The following is an 8019-nucleotide window of genomic DNA, read 5'->3' as shown; positions in this document are numbered from 1 at the left end:
ATTGTTTCGCTTGTCAATTCCCCCAAACTCTGGCTGGGGTTCAGATCTCTCTTCCCCCCCTCCTTTCCCAGCCCGGACTCTCGATCCATTACCCGTTCTGCAGGGAGTGGGATGGCCCCGTCACCCAGTGTCAGACTCTCTCGCTGCTCGAAGGATCTCAAAACCAACTGCGCGCCAACACCCACAACCTCTGGGCTTGTTATCGCCCCATCAACCACCCCCGACGGTGCGGCGCTCCCTCAGCACTGACCCTCCCACAGTGCGGCGCTCCCTCAGCACTGACCCTCCCACAGTGCGGCGCTCCCTCAGCACTGACCCTCCCACAGTGCGGCACTCCCTCAGCACTGACCCTCCCACAGTGCGGCACTCCCTCAGCACTGACCCTCCCTCAGTGCAGCGCTCCCTCAGCACTGACCCTCCCACAGTGCGGCGCTCCCTCAGCACTGACCCTCCCACAGTGCGGCGCTCCCTCAGCACTGTCCCTCCCACAGTGCGGCGCTCCCTCAGCACTGACCCTCCCACAGTGCGGCGCTCCCTCAGCACTGACCCTCCCACAGTGCGGCGCTCCCTCAGCACTGACCCTCCCTCAGTGCAGCGCTCCCTCAGCACTGACCCTCCCACAGTGCGGCGCTCCTTCAGCACTGCCCCCCCCACAGTGCGGCGCACCCTCAGCACTGACCCTCCCACAGTGCGGCGCTCCCTCAGCACTGACCCTCCCACAGTGCGGCGCTCCTTCAGCACTGACACTCCCACAGTGCGGCGCTCCCTCAGCACTGACACTCCCACAGTGCGGCGCTCCCTCAGCACTGACCCTCCCACAGTGCGGCACTCCCTCAGCACTGACACTCCCACAGTGCGGCGCTCCCTCAGCACTGACCCTCCCACAGTGCGGCACTCCCTCAGCACTGACACTCCCACAGTGCGGCGCTCCCTCAGCACTGACCCTCCCACAGTGCGGCGCTCCTTCAGCACTGCCCCCCCCACAGTGCGGCGCACCCTCAGCACTGACCCTCCCACAGTGCGGCGCACCCTCAGCACTGACCCTCCCACAGTGCGGCGCTCCTTCAGCACTGCCCCCCCCACAGTGCGGCGCTCCCTCAGCACTGACCCTCCCACAGTGCGGCGCTCCCTCAGCACTGACCCTCCCACAGTGCGGCACTCCCTCAGCACTGACCCTCCCACAGTGCGGCGCTCCCTCAGCACTGACCCTCCCACAGTGCGGCGCTCCCTCAGCACTGACCCTCCCACAGTGCGGCGCTCCCTCAGCACTGACCCTCCCACAGTGCGGCGCTCCCTCAGCACTGACCCTCCCACAGTGCGGCGCTCCCTCAGCACTGACCCTCCCACAGTGCGGCGCTCCCTCAGCACTGACCCTCCCACAGTGCGGCGCTCCCTCAGCACTGACCCTCCCACAGTGCGGCGCTCCCTCAGCACTGACCCTCCCACAGTGCGGCGCTCCCTCAGCACTGACCCTCCCACAGTGCGGCGCACCCTCAGCACTGACCCTCCCACAGTGCGGCGCTCCCTCAGCACTGACCCTTCCACAGTGCGGCGCTCCCTCAGCACTGACCCTCCCACAGTGCGGCGCTCCCTCAGCACTGACCCTCCCACAGTGCGGCGCTCCCTCAGCACTGACCCTCCCACAGTGCGGCACTTTCCAAGGGTCAGTGCTGGGACATGTGTCGAGATATTCACCGGGGTTTTTTCAACGCTGCCTCGAGGGTTCGGTGTGAATGTTCTTGGGGAAGATCGGGAATATTTATTAGAGTGTGAAATTCGATTCAAATAATCCATACTCCACGTTCGGACATGGGTATGAGCTCAGCCATGTTGGTGAGGGCTGAGATTCTCTCTGGGTGGAGTCTGGGCAGCGATGGGGAAACATTGGGCGGGGGGGGGGGGGGGTGTGCGGGATGAAGGCAGCAAACCCTCCCCCCTACACCGGACCCCTCCAGCCTGGCCCGGAGTGGGAAGGGGTCCATAGATATTTGCTGCTTTCCAAGGATGCAACATACGGCAAAAGCTGGTTGATGAGTGCGTTCTACAAAGGAGACCGTGTTCAGTGAATGGGCCATAACTTGTCAGATGGAGTATAATGTGGGAAAAACGTGGCCCCCTCCTGGCAAGAATAGGGTGGCACGGTGGCCCAGTGGGTTAGCGCTGCTGCCTCACAGCGCCACGGGACCCGGGTTCGATTCCCGGCTTGGGTCACTGTGTGGAGTTTGCACATTCTCCCCGTGTCTGCGTGGGTTTCCTCCGGGTGCTCCGGTTTCCTCCCACAGTCCGAAAGACGTGCTGGTTAGGGCGCTAAATTCTCCCTCAGTGTAACCCGAACAGGCGCCGGAGTGTGGGCGACTAGGGGAATTTTCACAGCAACTTCATTGCAGTGTTAATGTAAGCCGACTTGTGTCGTATGAGGAACGGTTCAGGACATAACTAGGAGCAGGAGAAGGCCATCAGATCCCTCAAGCCTGCCCCGCCATTCAATAAGATCATGGCTGATCTTTTCGTGGACTCAGCTCCACTTACTGTGAATACAAGCAGGCTTTTTCCGCTGAGGCTAGGGAAGAAAAAAACCAGAGGGCATGGGTTAAGGGTGAAAGGAGAAAAGTTTAAAGGGAATATTAGGGGGGGGCTTCTTCACGCAGAGAGTGGTGGGAGTGTGGAATGAGCTGCCGGATAAAGTGGTAAATGCGGGGTCACTTTTAACATTTAAGAAAAACTTGGACGGGTTCATGGATGAGAGGGGTGTGGAGGGATATGGTCCAAGTGCAGGTCAGTGGGACTAGGCATAAAATGGTTCGGCACAGACAAGAAGGGCCAAAAGGCCTGTTTCTGAGCTGTAATTTTCTATGGTTCAATGGTACCCGCCCACTCACCATAACCCTTAATTCCTTTACTGTTCAAAAATCTACCTATCCTTGTCTTAAAAAGGACTCTGGTCTTTACTCGTTGGAGTTTAGAAGGATGAGGGGGGGGATCTTGTTGAAACTTACAGGATACTGCGAGGCCTGGATAGAGTGGACATGGAGAGGATGTTTCCACTAGTAGGAAAAACTAGAACCAGAGGGCACAACCTCAGGCTGAAGGGACGATCCTTTAAAACAGAGATGAGGAGGAATTTCTTCAGGCAGAGAGTGGTGAATCTGTGGAACTCTTTGCCGCAGAAGGCTGTGGAGGCCGGGCCATTGAGTGTCTTTAAGACAGAGATAGATAGGTTCTTGATTAATAAGGGGATCGGGGGTTATGGGGAAGAGGCAGGAGAATGGGGATGAGAAAAATATCAGCCATGATTGAATGGCGGAGCAGACTCGATGGGCCGAGTGGCCTCATTCTGCTCCTATGTCTTATTACTAATAGATAAGCTTGGAAAAGCAGCGACTGATTGGAGTGGAAAGAGATTGGGGAGAACTCTGAGGTACAGAGGGATCTGGGCATCCCGGGACATGATTCAGGAAAGGTTCGTCTGCAGCGACAGCCAGTGATTAGGAAGACAAATGGAACATTGTTTATCGCCAGGGGGACGGAGTGTAGAAGTCGGGAAGTCTTGCTCCAGCTGTGCGGGAGACCACATCTGGAGCACTGTGCGCAGTTTGAGTCTCTTTATTGGGGGAGGGATAGACTCACATTGGAGTCCATTCAGAGAAGGTTCTCTGGGCTGATTCCTGGGGGGGTTTGTCTCACAGGGAAAGGTTAGGCAGGTTGGGGGGGCCTGGAACCCCATTGGAGTCCATAAGAATGAGGGGGAATCTTATTGAGACTCCATTCTGAGCGAGGAGTGGGGGGGGGGGGGGGTTTGACAGGGTGGATGCCGAGAGGCTTTTTTCCCCCCCCCTCGTTGGGGGGGGATATAGAACAAAGGGGAGGGGGGGGGCACAGTTTCACAATAAGGGGGGGGGGGGGGGGGTCTCTCTCCCATTGAAGATGGAGACGAGGAGGTTATTCTTCCCTCGGGGAGGAGTCTGTAGAAATCTCCCCCCCTCCAGAGAGCAGTGGGAGCTAGAAGGGGGCATTGAATATATTCCAGACCAAGTTCGAATGATTTCGGATTGTCATTTGGGGGGGTTCGAGGGTTATTGGGGGGGGGGGGAAAAGAGAGGGAGAAGGCGGGGTTCGGCACGGTAGCACAGTGGGTTAGCACTGCTGCTTCACAGCTCCAGGGACCTGGGTTCGATTCCCGGCTCGGGTCACTGTCTGTGTAGAGTTTGCACATTCTCCTCGTGTCTGCGTGGGTTTCCTCCGGGTGCTCCGGTTTCCTCCCACAGTCCAAAGCTGTGCGGGTTAGGTTGATTGGCCATGCTAAAAATTGCCCCTTAGTGTCCTGAGATGCGTAGGTTAGAGGGATTAGTGGGTAAATCTGTAGGGATATGGGGGTAGGGCCTGGGTGGGATTGTGGTCGGTGCAGACTCGATGGGCCGAATGGCCTCTTTCTGTACCGTTGGGTTTCTATGATTTCATAGAAATCATCATAGAAATCATAGAAACCCTACAGTGCAGAAGGAGCCATTCGGCCCATCAAGTCTGCACCGAACACAATCCCACCCAGGCCCTACCCCCACATATTTACCCGCTAATCCCTCTAACCTACACATCTCAGGACTCTAAGGGGCAATTTCTATGAAGAGCAGATCCAGATCACATCAAACGGTGTAGTCGGCCCGAGGCTTCCCTGTTTCTGAGAAGGTGGCCAGTTCCAGAGCCTCATAGCTCCGAACCCCCTCAACCCCTACTCCCTCCACACCGGAGTGAGGGAGGGGGGAGCCCCACTCCCACACCGGACTGAGGGAGCGCCCCCCCCCCCCGCCCCCCCTCCCCCACCACCACCCACATCCTCCACAACATTGCACGACAACTCTCTCAGAGAAAGACACCTTTTATTGGTGGCCAGAGTCAGAGGAACAGAGAACAATCTCAACCCGGAGATCCCGCCAGCTGCTCCTTCAACGCAAACCGCGATCCCGCACATCCGGAACCCGCCACCATCCCCCCCCCCTCTCCTCCCGGGGATCAATCCGTCACAGTCGCATCGAGCGCTCATTTTAAAAAGCCTCCCCCCCCCCCCCGCCACCCCCCCGGAAACATCACCGCGCCATTCCGTTATCGTGCGTAGGGAGAATCGGCCAAGCCGGCACGTGCCAGGGGTTAGAATCAGTGCGAATGGCTCATCCCCCAGCAGACGGGAGCGATCTGTTGGCAGCGCCACCCCACCTGCCACTCAGGGGATTGGCATCGGAATCTAGAATTGGAGAAACGTGACCACTTTGGCATGTGAGCGTCCGAGAGAGAGAGAGGCAGAGAGAGAGAGAGAGAGGCAGAGAGAGAGAGAGAGAGGCAGAGAGAGAGAGAGAGAGGCAGAGAGAGAGAGAGAGAGGCAGAGAGAGAGAGAGAGAGGCAGAGAGAGAGAGAGAGAGGCAGAGAGAGAGAGAGAGAGGCAGAGAGAGAGAGAGGCAGAGAGAGAGAGAGGCAGAGAGAGAGAGAGGCAGAGAGAGAGAGAGAGGCAGAGAGAGAGAGAGAGGCAGAGAGAGAGAGAGAGGCAGAGAGAGAGAGAGGCAGAGAGAGAGAGAGGCAGAGAGAGAGAGAGGCAGAGAGAGAGAGAGGCAGAGAGAGAGAGGCAGAGAGAGAGAGAGAGGCAGAGAGAGAGAGAGGCAGAGAGAGAGAGAGGCAGAGAGAGAGAGAGGCAGAGAGAGAGAGGCAGAGAGAGAGAGGCAGAGAGAGAGAGAGACAGAGAGAGTGAGACAGAGAGTGAGGGCAAGAGAGAGTGTTGGAGAGTCAGGGGCGGGTGCACCAAGATCGGGCCTTGTCCCAGTTCCACGTCTGGGGCTGGACGCACCTCCCGGCCTGGATTATTCCCCATTCCGTGGGCCTGCTCGGATCCGACTTTCCAGAAAGGAGTAAAATTCACGGAAGCAGCAGCAAACAGAGAGAGTTTGACGGGGAGGGACCCCGGGCGAGGGGGGGACCCCCGGGGAGGGGGGCGGCAGGAGGGACCCCACGGGTGTCGGGGGGGGGCAGAATGGGCCCCCGGGGGTGGGGTGGCGGCAGGATGGACCCCCCCGGAGGGTGGCAGGAGGGACCCCCGGGGTGGGGGGGGCAGCGGGAGGGACCCCCCGGGGGTTGGCGGGAGGGACCCCGGGGTGGGGGGCAGCGGGAGGGACCCCTGGGGTGGGGGGGGCAGCGGGAGGGACCCCACGGGGGGTGGGGGGGTGGGAGGGACCCTGAGGCCGTGGCAGGGCGGGGCAGGGCCCAGGGGGTTAGACGTGGTTCCAGCAGTGCAGGTCGCATCTGCTGAGCTCCTGGAGGTCACACTCCAGCCTCTCGTCCCCGTCACCGAATCGATCGACGAACGACTGAATCAAACCGGCTGCCGTTGTCTCGTAGATCCGGAACTCAACGTCGCCACCTGATTGGAGCAGAGCAGAAAAGGAGAATTCAACCGGGACTGGAATCGCCAGCGCCGCTCCCAGACAAACCGGAGACACTTCATCATTCTGACTGACTTCCACTCCGAGAGAGAGAGGCCCAGCGAGGGAGGGGGGGGGGGGGCACAGAGGCCGAGCGGGGGAGGGGGGCACAGAGGCCGAGCGGGGGAGGGGGGCACAGAGGCCGAGCGGGGGAGGGGGGCACAGAGGCCCAGCGGGGGAGGGGGCACAGAGGCCCAGCGGGGGAGGGGGGCACAGAGGCCCAGCGGGGGAGGGGGGCACAGAGGCCCAGCGGGGGAGGGGACACAGAGACCCAGCGGGGGAGGGGGGCACAGAGACCCAGCGGGGGAGGGGGGCACAGAGACCCAGCGGGGGGAGGGGGGCACAGAGACCCAGCGGGGGAGGGGGGCACAGAGACCCAGCGGGGGAGGGGGGCACAGAGACCCAGCGGGGGAGGGGGGGCACAGAGACCCAGCGGGGGAGGGGGGCACAGAGACCCAGCGGGGGAGGGGGGCACAGAGACCCAGCGGGGGAGGGGGGCACAGAGACCCAGCGGGGGAGGGGGGCACAGAGACCCAGCGGGGAGGGGGGCACAGAGACCCAGCGGGGGAGGGGGGCACAGAGACCCAGCGGGGGAGGGGGGCACAGAGACCCAGCGGGGGAGGGGGGCACAGAGACCCAGCGGGGGAGGGGGCACAGAGACCAGCGGGGAGGGGCACAGAGACCCAGCGGGGGAGGGGGGCACAGAGACCCAGCGGGGGAGGGGGGCACAGAGACCCAGCGGGGGAGGGGGGCACAGAGACCCAGCGGGGGAGGGGGACACAGAGACCCAGCGGGGGAGGGGGACACAGAGACCCAGCGGGGAGGGGGACACAGAGACCCAGCGGGGGAGGGGGACACAGAGACCCAGCGGGGGAGGGGGACACAGAGACCCAGCGGGGGAGGGGGACACAGAGACCCAGCGGGGGAGGGGGACACAGAGACCCAGCGGGGGAGGGGGACACAGAGACCCAGCGGGGGAGGGGGACACAGAGACCCAGCGGGGGAGGGGACACAGAGACCCAGCGGGGGAGGGGGACACAGAGACCCAGCGGGGGAGGGGGACACAGAGACCCAGCGGGGGAGGGGGGACACAGAGACCCAGCGGGGGAGGGGGACACAGAGACCAGCGGGGGAGGGGACACAGAGACCCAGCGGGGGAGGGGGACACAGAGACCCAGCGGGGGAGGGGGACACAGAGACCCAGCGGGGGAGGGGGACACAGAGACCCAGCGGGGGAGGGACACAGAGAGCCACGGGGGACACAGAACTGAGAGTGTCCCCTGTGCCGGCAGTTACCGCGATGTTAGTTATTGTTCAGATACGCGGATCACGGCATTGTTTAATTCAGCACCTGGAGCACATATAAAGGGAGACCGCTGGCTGGCGGAGGTCAGGAGGAAACCTTCGCAATGTTGCAATCGCCAACTCGCTTGGGCTCAATTAATGGAGATTCCACCCCTCTCCCCCCACAGCCAAACACGGAGGGCAGTTGCCTCTCTCCCTCTGTGCTCACTGAGCTCGTACACCAAGGTGGGTAACACTCAGCGCGTCCGGGTGC

The sequence above is a fragment of the Mustelus asterias genome, unplaced genomic scaffold (assembly GCF_964213995.1).
Source record: "Mustelus asterias unplaced genomic scaffold, sMusAst1.hap1.1 HAP1_SCAFFOLD_3371, whole genome shotgun sequence".
NCBI classification, from domain to species: Eukaryota; Metazoa; Chordata; class Chondrichthyes; order Carcharhiniformes; family Triakidae; genus Mustelus; species Mustelus asterias.
Note: the sequence above shows the minus strand (reverse complement) of the source record.